The sequence below is a fragment of the Gorilla gorilla genome, chromosome 12 (assembly GCF_029281585.2).
Source record: "Gorilla gorilla gorilla isolate KB3781 chromosome 12, NHGRI_mGorGor1-v2.1_pri, whole genome shotgun sequence".
Classification (NCBI taxonomy): domain Eukaryota; kingdom Metazoa; phylum Chordata; class Mammalia; order Primates; family Hominidae; genus Gorilla; species Gorilla gorilla.
Genome location: NC_073236.2, coordinates 44,881,034 through 44,897,819, shown reverse-complemented (window position 1 = coordinate 44,897,819; position 16,786 = coordinate 44,881,034). Strand labels below are relative to the sequence as shown.

The window sequence follows — 16,786 nt, the reverse complement described above, 5'->3', positions numbered from 1 at the left end:
CCCTACAACTGGGGTGTCCTCTCATGCCCATGGTGCTATCCCAGTTTGTTTGGGTTTTGTTTGTTTGTTTGTTTGTTTGTTTTTGAGACAGAGTTCCGCTCTTGTCGCCCAGGCTGGAGTGCAATGGCAAGATCTCAGCTCACTGCAACCTCCGCCTCCTGGGTTCAAGTGATTTTCCTGCCTCAGCCTCCCGAGTAGCTGGGATTACAGGCACGTGCCACCACGCCCAGCAAATTTTTGTATTTTTACTAGAGATGGGGTTTCACCATGTTGGCCAGGCTGGTCTCAAACTCCTGGCCTCAGAAGATCCACCTGCCTCGGCCTCCCAAAGTACTGGGATTATAGGCATGAGCCACCACACCTGGGCTTATTCCAGTTTTCATACTCAGTTAGCCTTTAGTTTCCAAGAAATGCTCCCAGAGCATCCAAGCCTTCCCATGATCCCTGGCCCATTTGTCTGAGAGAGATTGTGCAAAGGGATCCATTGAAGCATAGCAAGCAAGTATAACCTCTTATTTGCAGTTATATTTAAAATTTTATCCTTTTAAAGTAATTGTTCAGGTTTTGTGATTGTTTTATGAGGTACATGTATGATGTTTTGTTTTAAGAAGTACAATAGAACATTCATATAATTTATATAAAATAAATGTGTGTATATTGAGGAAGAAGGTGCTTTTTAAAAAATAGGGGTGCAGGTAAAATATATTGGAACAATGAAGGCACAGTCTCCTTGACAAGTCTTTGGAGCTCAGCCTTGTTCTCTGATGATCCAAGGGTTGGCTGAAGGCCTGCTTTAAACTGAATGGCCCACTGAGAAGCGTGACTATTAAATGTCAAGAGGTTCTGCTACTCTGCTCCAATCTTCAGCTAAGACCTGATTTGGTGTTAAAATCAATCCAGTGGGATCCAAGACTTCTACATCCCTTTGCATCCCTACATCCCATTTCTCACTCTCAGCCTCCAGTAGAAAAGCAGTTTGATGGAGGTTAAATCTCTTAGTTAGCCCTTCTCTGCTAATCCAGACTGCAGAACCCCCACATTATCTGAAAAACCCTTATCAATCGTGACAGTTTTATGCCTTACAGGCAGCTGGGTGTGTGTGTGTGTGTGTGTGTACAGAGGGAAAGGGAAGACTGTGAAATATAGCAAAAAGTAAGAAAATGGACTTGGGGTGGAGGTTAGGTGTAGCCACACTTTACCTACATTTTGCTGCTTTACAATTTGCTGAAAGGCCCCCTTATACCTCCTCATTAGCACCCTGTATTTATGCTTCTAAAACACATCTCGTATCCTCCCTTCCACTTTGGCGCCACATCTGACCAACCATGATGGGGCTATGGAAGGAATGAGGTGCCAGAAGCTACACCACTGAACTTACATGACAGTAGCCCTGGTCTCATCTCAGTCTCTGAAAAATAAAAGAAAATTCATCCCATCATCTCCCATTTCATATTAACCCCAAATCTTGAAACTGGTTCAGAAGTACATTTTACTCACTTCTATGCCTTTATGAGGAATGTTCTAGAAATGAATATTAAATGGTATTGCCAACAAATATCATATTTCTATTATCTGATGCAATAAATCCTGCCAGATTATATAATACCCTGCTGTTCATTTTCAAGATAATAAGATGATAAGAAGATATAAGAGCTATAAGTGGTAACAAGTTAATCACTCCTGAATCTGCACCAAGATGTGAGCAATTTTTACTTAAATTTTGGCAAAGTCTTTGAAATATTTTTCCTTCATATCTAATTTTCAGGTTTAATTAGTGTTGGAACTAGACTCAAGTAAATGGAAGACTTTCCTGGCATCAAAGATAGTTAATTCTGAAGAATAGGCTGAAAGGGAAATGGCATGGTGGTGTCCTTGGCCTGAATATGCAGTCCTGGCACCTCACAGTTTTAATCTCCCCAAAGGACCCGGCCTTAGGGAGTAGAGCAGATACCTCTCTATGTCATGGATTTCCTGTCAGTCCCAGTTTTATCCACTCCACACCTTAGGGGATCCTTTTCAACATGACATCAGTTGTTGACTACTCTTAGAAAAATGACTGTGATAAATAAAAAATGATAAATCATTTGAAAGAACCATTTTTAGACTAGTATTTAAACCATGTTAGCAGAAGGGAAAGTTGAAAAATCGGGAAATTTCACCTCACCTTCCATGACAGGACTTGAAAGGCTAATTCAGAGCAAGACAGAACGTAACTGCTATGGACACTAAGAAGTTGAGTCAGACTGCACCGTCTGCCTGGGGCCCGGCATTATGCTCAGCAAGGTTATAGCTGTTACCCCAAACAACAGCTCTGCCATTCTTAAGAGTAAGGTATTATTAGTCCTGTTCTTACATGAGAGGCTAAGGCACAAACATGGAAGTAACTTCCCATCATGTTAGTGAAGTGTGAGAATTTAAGTCGATCACCTCAAAACCCAAACACTTTCCTACTGGGTGGACTCCAGTTGTAGGGCAAAACTAAAGCTGGGAAGAACCCACAGAAAATCAGAGGTTGGCACACTGAGACAGCAAAGGGTTTCCCTGAGCCACAGAATATGGGCGGAGAGTTGATCTCCTTTTGTAGCAAGAAGTAAAGGAAGAGGCCGGGCGTGGTGGCATATGCCTGTAATCCCAACACTTTGGGAGGCCAAGGAAAGTGAATCACTTGAGGTCAGGAGTTTGAGACCAGCCTAGCCAACATGGTGAAACCCATCTCTACCAAAAATATATTAAAAAAAAAATTAGCTGGGTGTGGGGGCACACGCCTGTAATCCCAGCTACATGGGAGGCTAAGGCAGGAGAATCACTTGAACCTGGGAGGCGGAGGTTGCAGTCAGCCGAGATCCTACCAATGCACTCCAGCCTGGGAGACAGAGCGAGACTCTGTCTCAAAAATAAATAAATAAATAACTATTTAAATAAAATTTAAAAAGGAAATAAAGGAAGAGGTTAAAATAAGTCCAAAATGCATCCTGATGTTATTGGCCCTGGGTTAAGGTACCAGTGAAGAGAAACTAAATCATGGGACTCATCAGGGGCAAAAGAAGGCTTAGGTAGAATCAGTGATGGAAATCCACCCCAGCAATATTTAGAATTAATTGTTTTCTCTTCTTACCTAATAAAAATAGAAGTACGATATTCTTTAAAAGAGAAAGCTATTTCCAAGTGAAACTATTTGAAGTTGAAAAATAATGTTTTTATACTATCTGTGCTATACTATGTCTATCTGAAATGTACACCTATGCTACTTGGGGAGCATGAAAATGCAAGGCAAAAACAGTGCTGACTTCCTTGCTGCTGAAACTCGCTAGTGTGTTCATGATTGCTATAGAAATACCTGCCGTAAACTGTTGGGGGACACTCAAATTAGGCCATTTCAAGATTGGTGCAGACCATAAATATTCAGTAATAAGTGTTCATGTTTAATGGCTCTGGGAGATCTTGCCAAGTGCCCTATGTTTTTGGCAAGTACCTGCCCTAGATTTAACATCTACTTATGAGCATGACTATTTCTATTTTATTTGTTTTGAGAAAACTAAGAGTTTTCTGCCTTCTGCGCCTTCAGACAGAACAGACTTTGCAAGTTTGTTCCTGAGGGCTGTGCTAAAAATACAAGGCTGCTTTCCAATTACATAAAACCAAATCACACACAGAGAAATGAAGACAACTCCCTCCCACCCCACAAATGCCTAGAGTGGCTACAGCCTACCTCACCAACCTTAGTTTCCATCATTCCACTCTTGGCATCTTCTGCTTCCAGGGGCTGAACTGCTCTGAGGGCTCTGCACAGAACCTGCACATCGTCTCTGCACCTACTGTCCTGCTCCTGGAACGCTGTCCCTGCACACCTCCTGGGGTGCACCATCTCTTCACCCTGCCTCATGGATGCCATTCCTCACGTGGAGCGTTTCCTCTGTCTGAGCATTTCAGGTGGAAGTAATTTCTCTCCTCAGAATTTCCATTTTCCTCTCATCAATAATACTTGCTTATTATCCAAAATTTGGAAACAATAAAGAAAAACAAAGGAGGGAGGAGGAAAGAAAAGCAAAAACAGATGGAGAGAGAGCAAAAGGAGTAGAAAGAGAACATAAGCAGAAGGAAATAAATAGAAAAGGTGACAAAAAAGAAAAACTCCTCTATAAAAATATATTATGTTAGATTTTCTCTTTTATATTCGTTTGATTTATATTTGAGTGTAGTTGTAATTTGTGCTAAGTATACACTTTTCTATGCTGTCAACCCCTACTCAAGCCCTAACCCCCACACAAACATAACACGGACACATAAAACTGTCTCAAAAGATCACTTTTAGTAATATAATATTTTATGACTACGTAACTTTCTACCACTGAGCAATGTCATGATTCACATACTCATTTCCTCTTCTGTGGTGTGCACAGATAATTTTCAATTTCTTTTTTTTTTTTTTGCAAATTACTTTGTCTGAAGTTCTCTTATGCAATATGAAATAAGGTAAAGAGCTTGGCATTTGGAATTTGATCTGAGTTCAGTTGGTGGGTCTGCCACAGAGTGGTTACATGACTTTTGACAAACCACTTACCTCTCTCAGCCAGTGTTCTTTTTTATCTGTAAAATGAAAATTGTGATTAATAGTTTCACTAGATGCATTTGATCATATCTGTGAGCCCCAGCTTCCTAATCATACTCTTACAGCAGAGACCTATTTGATAGCCAACACATAACCATTGAGTAGCTATGATTGTGCCTGCCCAATCTCAGCAGGGTAAGAAAAAATGGTGTGGTGCTGCATATTATCAAAGCAAAACATTACTTATGTTTATGGTTTATATTCCCTTACAGGTTAGCATCCCTAGATCCCTCTATCTGTTTTCATATTTTCTCTAACTTGGAGGGTGGAGGATTCGGTAAATAGTAATTGAATAAATTAAGAGAGTAAATCGTTTGCTAAATAACATAGAACCAACAGAAATAGTAAGCTGCAAGTAAAAACAAACATTTGTGGAGTGACTAGTATACGCCGTAATCTGTGCTATGAAAAAGAAGAGTAATTGTTGCCCACCTGGCTACAATTCAGCACCTCCTTTAGTTGCCTCGGCATTGTGGCTTAACATGGAAAATTAATCCTTCCAAACTGATCCCAACTCAAAAGTTCTTGATAATGATAGTATTTGAATAGCATTTTTCTATTACATGTTCTTCTATTGAAAAAAACACTGTGGTGACTCTCCTGATTCTCTGCCATTCAGTCTTCAAATTTTCAGAAGGTTTAAATAAAATCTGGGGCTTTTCTAACACGTCCTTAAGATGACTGTGCCTGTTACCTTCCCTTTGTAATAAGCTCCCCACTTCTATGTCTGTTTTTTCCTGATGACCTGGCAACCTGCAAACCCAATTTTTCTGCTCATTCCCCTTCAACATGTGAGCCCAGGAGCCACTGTACCATTGCTACCCAACAGCGGGTGAGTGAGGCTTCAAAGATGTAGCATCCTTTCGAATTCTGATATGTGGGACAGGTAGATTCTTACTGTCTGTGACTACTACGTGCCACCAAGAACTTCCCACTGGTGATGCCAAAAACGTGGAGCCACAGATGGAGCAGTCTATTTAAAATGGAGTGACTGCAACTGACAGTAGCAGCAGATTAAAATTCAAGGAGCTGCGAAAACACAGGACAGAAATCATAGTTAGATAATTCATCATTAAAAATCAAATGATGGCTAATGCTTGCAAAAGGAGATGTGAAAACTGTACAGAACACCAAATGCAAATACACTCCAGGCAGACAACCCTCTCCTCCCGGCGAATACCTGATCAGCAAGGCAGGTCCCACAGAAGGGGGCAAGCTAGAGGGATAGTTATGATTATTCTTGGTGGCCAGAGAGATCCCAGGTCCACTCCTCTCCTGGGTAACCCAGGTAGAATGTTGATTGCAGATAAACGCTGATATAAAAACTATTCTAAGACACAAAATTCCGTCTGTGCAATCTTATTCTAACAGGAAAAGCAATAAAGAAATCTCACCGTATTAGTCTACTAAAGCTGCCATAGCAAAATATCACAGCCCAGGTGCTTTAAACAAGAGAAATGTATCTTCTCATGGGTCTGGAGGCTGAAAGTCCAAGATGAGGGTAAAGGTTGGTTTCTGGTGAAGGCTTTCTCTCTAGTTTACAGACCACCACCTTCTTGCTGTTTTCTCAACTGCCCTTTGCTCTGCAGGGAAAGAGAGAGAGAGAGAGAGTGAGAGAGCCCTCTTGTCTCTCTTTCTCTTCTTAGAAGGACACTAGTCTATTGAAACCTTACCGTGATGACCTCATTAAACTTTACTTAACTCCCTAAAGACCCCATCTCCAAATATAGTCATGTTGGAGGTTTGATCTTCAACATAAAAATTTGGAGATAGACACAATTCAATCTATAACACTCACAAATTCTATGTTGACCACTTGGAAAATTCATTTGAAACTAGTGAAATGACTCACTTTTTGTTCCGTAGTTATCCAGCTTCTGAAGGGACAACTGCCAATAGAGCTCTAAACTGGACTGTGAATTTCAATGCCTTCTTCAGCATCCTTGGTACTAAAAACCCTGGAAATTAAAGGTGGGACTCTCATGCATCTTCAAACTCCTAAAAAGTATGACCACATCTAGCTTTTTATTATTTATGCCTAACACTCACCCATTTGATGTTTACACCTTAGGCTAAGCGCTAATACTATACACAATCAACAAATATTTATTTAACAATCTATTCCACCTGTGATTCTTCATGAGGTGTTTTTAAAATTTATGAGAGTGATTTTTGGCAGTTGGAACAATTGAGAGACCCTACGAGAATGCAGTGATTGCGATTGAGGTGTGCTACACTTCATGCAAAATGCAGAATAGTCTTATACAGCGAAGCATTATTTTGCATTCTGCTCAACTTTCAAACAACCCAAGGAAAATTTATATGAGTGAAAAAAATCTATTTAAAATTATATGAGCTAGAACCTAACTCTGTTTGTTTGTTTGTTTGTTTGGTTGGTTGGTTTGTTTTTGAAACGGAGTCTCGCTCTCTCGCCCAGGCTGGAGTACAGTGGCACGATCTCGGCTCACTGCAAGCTCCGCCTCCCAGGTTCAGGCCATTCTCCTGCCTCAGCCTCCCAAGTAGCTGGGACTACAGGCGCCCGCCACCACGCCCATCTAATTTTTTGTATTTTTAGTAGAGACAGGGTTTCACCGTGTTAGCCAGGACCTAATTCTGTTTTTATATAAAAATCATAAAAATGTTGCATGTTTTTATTATACACTGAATTTTCCAGGAATGCAATGCTGTATAAGTTAAAGAAAATTTGTATTTTGCTTTATTCAGAACTTTCCAAAGTTCTGTTCACTATTTTGGAAAATCATATCTCCTGGACAGGATCACTTGTGGTATTTGGGTAGTCTGTATTTGCTACTTTCTCAGTCACTTCATTACATATATGTAAGACTCACTACCTATGTCTTCTACCATAATTGTGTCTAAGCACTTACTTATTGAAATATATATCATGCCATAAGTTATTGTCATTCTATTTCTCCAATAAAATACAATGGGGGGATTTTATTGATTTTGAAATCAAGGGTATAGATTCATTATGTTATCTATGATTTTCATTTCGGCACAGTAATGGGACCATTTAAAAATACAGGCATCTCCCATTTTGTCATTAATTCATTTCTTAAAATCAGACATTCTTTACAAAAATGCAAACTAGAAATATTTCTTCCTTATCTTGAATGTAAAAAAATGCAATGTGTTGTATATTAAGTCAAAATGCCTAACCAATTTCTTAGCACAATGAAAACACAGTAAAATATTTTACAGAAATAACAAACTATAATGTTAGGATAAAACTTCTCACAAAATTACTTTTTGATCACAAAACAACTAGTATTTTTAAATATATACATATAGTTGCTCTTTGTACAGTTACATATACAGGTTGCATGCTGAACTGTAAATACTATGTTACAGCAAGGCAAATAATAGACAATAAATGAATTAGAAAAATCCAAACAAAGCCTCCAAAAAATCAATGTTATGTAACAAACTGTGAATACTCTTAAATAAATAAAGTGGAAGCTTGAAATATGAAGAAAGCTGAGAATTGAAGCAATCATTTTTTCACTGGTGAAAAAAGGTAATAGAATAGAAAAGCTGGGTAGTGAAAAGGCAATGTCAAGCATAGTAACAGAATCAACACTGTATTAGTAGTTCCATCTCATGCAATAACACAAAATTAATAATAAATAAGATTCTACAGATAAACTATTAGCATCAATAAGTAAATATAGCAAATTCCCTATGCCTAAGGTGAACCATCAAAAATCTAATGTATTTCTATATACAAACAAAAGGCAATTAAAAAATACAATTTAAAAATAATACCACTTACAATACAATAAAGAAATATCAAATATCTGGAACTAAATACTACTTTACAGAAAACTAAATAGTACATTTTGCATAAACTAAAGATCCTATATCAACAAAAAATATACAATGTTCATGAATATGGAAGACCCAGTGTGCCAGATACATTATTTCTTCAAGTGATGTCAATTTCCCTTATCAAGAATTTGTGTTAGAAAATTGACAAGCTAATTCTACATTTCATATGGTGGACTTAGATTAACAGGTAGACTTATTAAAGCCACAGCAATCAAGAAAGTGTAAAATTAGTGCAAAGACAGATAAATCGACAGATTGAACAAAATAAAAAATGCAGAAAAAGACAAACATACAAGTAGTTACTTGGTTTATAACAAAGGTTCTAATGCAGTACAGTGAGGAAAGGATGATCTTTTAAATAAATAATACTGAATCAATTGGATAGGAATATGGAGAAAATAAAATTTTACCTCTACCTCACACTAGGTGAACTGTATACCTAATAAAAGGTAAAAACAATAAAATTTCCAGAAGATAATGTAGAATGACATCTGTATGATATCTTCATGGCCTTAGTGTAGTCAAATATGTCTTAAATAAAATTTAAAAATAAGAATTAACACATAAAAAATTTAGACAGATTGGACTTTTATAAAAATTATGACCTTTTTGTCAAAAGATACCATTAAGAACATGAAAAATTAATTCAGAGAATGGGAGACAGTATTTTCTATACATATACAAGATAAAAAGCTTATACAGTAATATATAAGGAAATATTAAAAATTCAGGAAACAACCTATGCTGGAGAGGATGCGGAGGAATAGGAACACTTTTACACTGTTGATGGGAGTGTAAATTATTCAACCATTGTGGAAGACAGTGTGGTGATTCCTCAAGGATCTAGAACTAGAAATACCATTTGACCCAGCAATCCCGTTACTGTATGTATACCCAAAGGATTATAACTCATTCTACTGTAAAGACACATGCACACATGTGCTTATTGCGGCAGTGTTCCCAATAGCAGAGAGTTGGAACCAATGCAAATGCCCATCAATGATAGACTGGATAAAAAAAATGTGGCACATATACACCATGGAATACTATGCAGCCATTAAAAGGATGAGTCCATGTCCTTTGCAGGGACATGGATGAAGCTGGAAACCATCATTCTCAGCAAACTAACACAAGAACAGAAAACCAAACAGCACATATTCTCACTTATAAGTGTGAGTTGAACAATGAGAACACATGGACATAAGGAGGGAAACATCACACACCAGGGGCCTGTCAGTGGGTAGGGGGCTAAGGGAGGGATAGTATTAGGAGAAATACCTAATGTAGATGATGGGTTGATGGGTGCATCAATCCACCATGGCACGTGTATGCCTATGTAACAAACCTGCACGTTCTGTGCATGTATCCCAGAACTTTAAGTATAATAAAAAAAAGAAATTCTCAAAATCAGTAATTAAAAGATAATCAATTTAATTTTTAAGTGGGTGAAGTACTTAGACACTTCTTTAAGGGAGATATCAAAGTACCAATAAAAATTAAAATGTGCTTAACCTCATGAGTAATCATTGAAATGTTAATAAAAACCACAATGAGATACCACTTCACACCCATGCAATTAACTAATACTGAAAAAGATAAAAGCAACAACAAAAACAAAAACACCGATGATATCAAACAGTGATGGCTAGAATACTTAGCCATTATTGGTAGAAGAAAAAATCGGTAAAACTGCTTTGGATGCTTTTTGCAATACCTATTAAAATATATATGTGGCTGGGTCCAGCAACTCATGCCTGTAATCGAACACTTTGTGAAACTGAGGACAGAAGATTGCTTGAGCCCTTAAGTTTCAGACCAGTGTGAGCAACAAGGTAGATGCTGTCTCTACAAAAAAAAAAAAAAAAATTAGCCAGGCACTGTAGTGGACACCTATGGTCTCAGCTACTCAGGAGACTGAGGTAGGAGGATTGTTTGTGCCAGGGAGATAGAGGCTGCCGTGACCCATGATTGTGCCACACTACTCCAGCCTAGGCGACAGAGCAAGACTCTGTCTCAAAAACATTTATAAATAAGAGATAAGAATAAAAATATATGTACTTTATGAACCAGCAAGTCCATCCCTGGCAACATATTCAAAAATATTGCATATCTATGTTCACCAAAAGACATATACAAAAAAATTCACGGCTGAATAACTCATAAAGTGATAAATAGGAAATGATACAAATGTCCACCAATAGTAGAATAAAAATATAGTGACACATTTATATAATGAATTACTATATCGAAGTGAAAAAGAACTACCACTACACTAAACACAAATAAATTATATAAATATAATGTCAGACAAAAGAAACCTAATGGAAAAGACTGCACGATGTACTTTTCCATTTATAAAAACAAACCAATCTGACCTTTGCCTGAAAGAAGGTGGCTAGGTAGGAAATAGGTAGGAAATAATAGTGACTTCTGGGGTACTTACAATAGTCTATTTTTTTATTTGAGTGGGTTTAAATTGGTGTTTACATTTTAAAAAATAAGTATCTTTGTGATTTATATATATATTACACTTCAATACAGTTTACTTAAAATCTATATACATATATGCATATATGTATATGGTGTGTATGTGTATGTTTTTGTATATAGACACATACAAATATATACATGCACCCACATACATACACACACAAAAATACATATATATGTATACATATGTGTATATGTATGTATGTATACATATACGTATATTATATATGTATACATAGGTGTATATGTATGTACGTATACATATACGTATATGTATATATGTATACATATACGTATATGTATATATACACATATCTGTGTGTATGTATACATGTATATATATAAATAGACATATATATATATATACCGATAGAAAGACAGAGAGAGAAAGAGTAGAGACCTGTAGGCTGGATTGAGACTAAACATTAGACAGCTTTAACTTAAGCTACTGTGAAATATAATTGATTAATGGATTGATAAGGGCAGTATCTTATTACAGAATCTTTAATGCTTTAAGAAAATGGGCATTTTGCTCACTTTGGTCACTGACATACTACTACTGGGAATAGCTAACTAAGCGCATTCTAAAAAGACATTTTTCCTTTTGAGAAGGTCAAGTCTTCCCTCATTGTCTTGGTCTACTTCTTAAGGGCATCAGTACCCACCAATCTCTCCATGAGGAAGAGGGACACTTCTCCTACTGTGAATTCTTTGGCATTTTGCTGGGGAGATATATGTTGCAGTTCACGTGGGAATCTGATGATGATCCATTCTCCAAAAGATCCTTTCTCTTACAGGAATTTAATTTAAATGGAAATTTTTACAGAAATGCCTCTATTCACACATTCCCATAACATCATTTGTACAGGTAATTATGTTACACATTACAAGGATAGGTAGATTGAAAGATCCATGTGAGTCTACATCTCCAGCATCTTGTATTGTATCAGCCTATTTGTATTGCTGGTTGAATGTATGAGGTATTCTACACTAGGTTTCTTAACTCAAGGTTCATAGAAATGGGAATCTAAGTTGGCTTTGGAGGGTCTGCTAATTAATAGAAATTACATGTCAATTTTTTGTGTATGTGTGCATGCAAATTTGTGGTTAGAGATGTATAGCTTTTATGTGGTTATTAAAAGGATCCTCAACTTTAAAAGGTTAAAAATGTAATCTAGTAAATTCTGAATGCCACAATTATCAAGAGAGTGTGAAGTGTCAAAGTAGGTTTAGATAATTTGATTAATAGAATGGTAAAGTAGCTTTGGGACACTTACCTGCACCTTGAGTCACTTTGAAGTCAAATAGCAGCTGCTGTCACTGTATAAATTTTCAGGCAATTTGAATTTACTGTGAGCTTGACCCCTTGAGAGTGATTTACGTATGTTGACTCTTCAGTCATCACTGCTAGGATGCCAGAGGTGGTGGTCTGGACTGCCTACTGGAGCCCCTGTTTGCCCTCTCTCTTTCTTCCACCTTGCACTTCTTCCCCAGGTCAGGACCGAGCTGGGAAGACCAGGAGATCCAATCTCTGCAACAGCCAGGGAAATTTTAGCTCCAGATTAAGCATGGGTCCCATGGATGGGGGTTGGTAGGAAGGGTATTAAGGGTCAACTTTGTGCCTGGTACTGGGCTAGACACCAAGGATACAGAAAACATTGATTGAGCAGCTTTTATGGGCACATACCTGCCCCATGGCAGCTATTGTGAGTGATACAGAGATAATCAGGATAAGAACATACTGCTCAAGGAACATAACTTTTTGTCAAGGAGCTCACACTCGGATGTGGATCTCCATGGCACATGAAAGCTGACATATCTTCGGGAAATACAGCCATTTCCCATGCACTGTGCTAGGTGCTTTACACGTACTCTAATTTAATCCCCACAATATCTCCTTGAGATAATAATTACCTCCATTCCACAAACAATAAAAAAGATGCTCAGAGTAATTATGAAATCTGACTGAGAGTGCCAATATATGTTGTAAAAGAAGATATCATCCACCAAGAACTTGACCCAACAGTCCACCAGTTCACATGTTATTGAATTTCACAGAGAAGTACAATCAAATACCTGTGAGATTAGAGTGAGATCCACATAGCTTAGGGAAGTTCTGTAGGAGAATGTCTGATACTTACACTGCGTTATTGACTATTACTATGTTGAAGACAGTGAGTACAGCAAGGAAACAAAGAAAGGATATCTCTCAGGTTCTCTTGAGCCTTCTTGGATGACATGTCAAGTGACTTGGGTTAGACTTTGCCCTTGGTAGTTTCACTAGAAGCAGGACACCATCACACAAATATCAAATCTAAAATTGGTAATGACAGTCACTACTAAGAAGAGATGACCACACTGATTCTTAGGAGCTGTGCTGATTATCAGCAGCCACCTACATTGATAGGGAAGGCTCCCTGGACTCCCAGATTTCATTTGGCAGTACGAGAATTTAAAGAATGTAAATCCAGCTTCTGTACTTTCAGACATCTTAATATTACTCACAGTGTGTATTTATAAAACTGTTTTCAGCTGCTAATGATGCCATAATAATCAAAAGTGTTTTAACAAAGATGAAAGATTTAATTTTGAATGGGGCTGTAAGAAATAGATTAATAGGACATAAGGAGGTAAGGAACTGATGTTGTCAAGATGCAACCCCCTTAAAGCGAAACTTCTGAAACATGGCAAAATGGCAAAAAGGACCATTGTCTCAAGCAGTAAGAAGTTGTGTCTAATGAAAGATGGAGTGAGGATTTAGCAAACAGGGATGAGGGATTAGATTCAGCCCACACTGAGAAACTAGCATTTAACCTGTACTTCCCGAAAAAAAACTAAATGAGAGTATGATTTCTCTAAAGTAGTCGGTCATGGAGACTTTTATTATTAAGTAAACATGTACCTTCCAAACATGAGCACCTTGCCTTACCTTTGTAGTACAGAAGCTGATTTATCTGATCCAGTGGTTCTGAATTTTTCTTTAGCATTTCTATTTTTGTAGTGTTCAAAGAGACTTTACTAAAGAAAATGTTTAAGTTAATAAAGACCCACTTTACATTGCAGTCTATACTAATCTAAATTTATGTAGTATTAGCATGTATATATAAACAATTTTGTCATCTATATAAGTGATAGGCCTACATGATCCAGTCTTAATAGAAATTGGTTCCCAAAAAATCCCAGTCTGAGCATTAAAATGTTAAAAAGGAAGTAGAATTTAAATCTTTAACTATCATCTCTTGAAAAAAAATTGTTAAATGAATCTAATTTATTTTACTCTTCCATTAGTACTTCCCATAGCCTCGTTTCACCCAACTCTCTTATATTTCGTATGGATCTAGAGTATATTATTAGCCAAAATTACAGCTCCCAAAATGCATTTTTTGGCTCCTCCTCCCTCTCCTATTTCCAAGTTCCTTTCTCTGTAGATGGCCTTGGTCTCTGGGCTGTGTTCTCTTCTCTCTTTCCTCCAGACAATCTGTTCTGGTCCTGCCATTCTCTAGCTCTGCAGCAAAATCTCCAGGAGCAACACTGGCAATAGCAAGACTGTCCTGGAGAGGGTGTGACAGAGGATGGATGGGAAGCAGGAGAGGAAGCACAGGTACGTGGGCAACAGTAAGGGAAACAGTGGAGGAGAGAGGAAGAGGACCTCCTCATAACACATGTTAAAAGTGCTCTGCTAAGGACATTCATGAAGAAGCCAGAGTATCCAAATAAGGTCTGCATTTTGGTTAATAGTATTGTACTGGTGCTAATTGGTTAGCTTTGCTGAATGTGCCATAATTATGTAAGATGGTAAGATTAACAGAAGCTAAGTGAATAATATATTGGAACTCTCTTACTACCTTCACAACTCATCTGTAAAAAAAATTAATAACAAGATATGGAAGAAAAAAATCACTGTGTACATAGTATTTTGGGTTCTATTTTTGTTCCTCTAAATCATTATAAATATACATTTTCATGTAGCAGCATAATACATATACCTGTTATTTACTGAAGTAGAATTTTCCAAGGTTTTTTTTCTTTGAACTTTTGTTCTATAGAACTATCATATGAATTATTTTGTCTCTATCCAAGTTACAGATATTTAAAATTGTAACAATCCATAAGCAGAACTAAATACAAAGCTCAAGGAGTGTCTTTGTAAAGACAATTAAAATACATTTATCATTTTCCTAATATATTTAGATAGAAAACAATTTAAATTTAATTCATGGAATGATCTCTAGGTTTTCAGAGTAGGATGTGAATCTCCTTAAATTTGCCTCTAAAGAAAATTTCAAGTAGATAATTCTTAACTTTTTAATAATAGTATGCAGAATCACATCTTCTTATTTTCCTTCCTATAGCTTTTTCCTTTCTATTTCCCAGCTCATTACTCCCTTAGCTAGGCGTGATGAACAATAAACAACCTCTTCATACGGCCAGCTAGAGGAACTAGAGCATAGCATGTTTTCAATGACTTCCCAAGGGTTTGATTAGATCTCTTTACAAAGGCAGTGTGAAAGAATTATAATCATCACATGGACTCAAAATGATTTGGCAACTGATCCATGTGATTCAGAGCAAAGAGCCAGTGCCTTCAGATTCAGTTGTTTGGCTCACAAGCCTTGTTATCTGTAGGAACGACCATCAGTGAGGAACCAGGAGATGCTGGTGTAGATCTGCCTTGTCTCACCCAGCTTCTTCTCGAGTGTTTGTTGTAACTCTAGAGAGAGAATTGCCCTTTTCCTTGGCTCCGTGTGTCCACTTGGAAGGACATTAGCCAGGTTAGCTTGGTCTTTCTGCATTCCTCATTCACTCCTCTCCATCAGTAGGAGTGTGACGTATTTTCACTAGTGACTTTGGAAAAAGGAGTAGGGTAGGCGTGTGGCTGGGCCTTTTGTGAGCTTTGTTTTCTTAGCACCTGCCTGCAGAGAAATTTCAATCTGGGGCTGATTTCTCCCAGGCCACAAGGAGTTGTAACTTATTCCTCTCACTGGGTGACTTAATTTAGCTCTGGTGTAAAATATTAGAAAGACTATCATGATTACACACAAAGCCATGTATTCCAGTCTAGACTCTATTAACAACAAAGCTGATATTTTGATTTTCATTTTGTCTGATATCTACGTCAATTTTTTCAATTAATTCTGAACTCAAGAAATTAACAAAGGGGTGTTCTGTATTGACCTTGCCTCAAAATCTCAATTGTAACTGATATTTGTTATTTACAAATATGTACGATTTCATGTATATATATGTGTGTGTGTGTGTGTATATATATATATATATAAAATTTTTGACAACCCCATGAGTTGATTATTTACTTTTTAAATAAACTTTTAGATTTAGAACAGTTTCAGATTTACAGAAAAATTGCAAGGCTAATACAGAGAGTTTCTATAAACCCCACACCTAGTGTCCTCACTAGCTAACATTTTACATTACTATGGTGCATTTGTCACAGATAATGAACCAATATTGAAACAATATTATTAACTAACATTAAGATTTTCCTAGTTTTCTCCAATTCCTTTTTCCATCCCAGGATCTCATCCAGGATCCCACATCACATTACATTTAGTCATCATGTCTCCTTAGCTAACCTTGGCTGTGACAGTTTCTCAGACATTCCTTGTTTCTGATGACCTTGACAGTTTTTAGGAGGAGTGGTCAGGTGTTTTGTAGACTGTCTTTCAATCTGGAAGCTTATTATATTTTTCTCATCACCAGACTGGAGATATATGTCTTTGAGAGGAAGATCACAGAGGTAAATTTCCATCTTTGTCACATCATGTCAATGTGACTTACCACTAAGGATGCAAAGCTTGATCAAAAGGCAGAGTTTTTCAT

General features: G+C 37.3%; 1 long non-coding RNA gene across 1 annotated transcript; it reads right to left on the bottom strand.

Moving 5' to 3' along the window:
- Positions 1-3,748: 3,748 nt before the first annotated feature.
- LOC129531849 (uncharacterized) lies at positions 3,749-5,543 on the bottom strand. The gene is made up of 3 exons (XR_008677283.1): positions 5,508-5,543; positions 4,562-4,587; positions 3,749-3,985 (listed from the first exon to the last, which is right to left on the bottom strand). It is a non-coding gene; the product is annotated as an uncharacterized lncRNA (long non-coding RNA).
- Between the last annotated feature and the right edge of the window lie 11,243 nt (positions 5,544-16,786).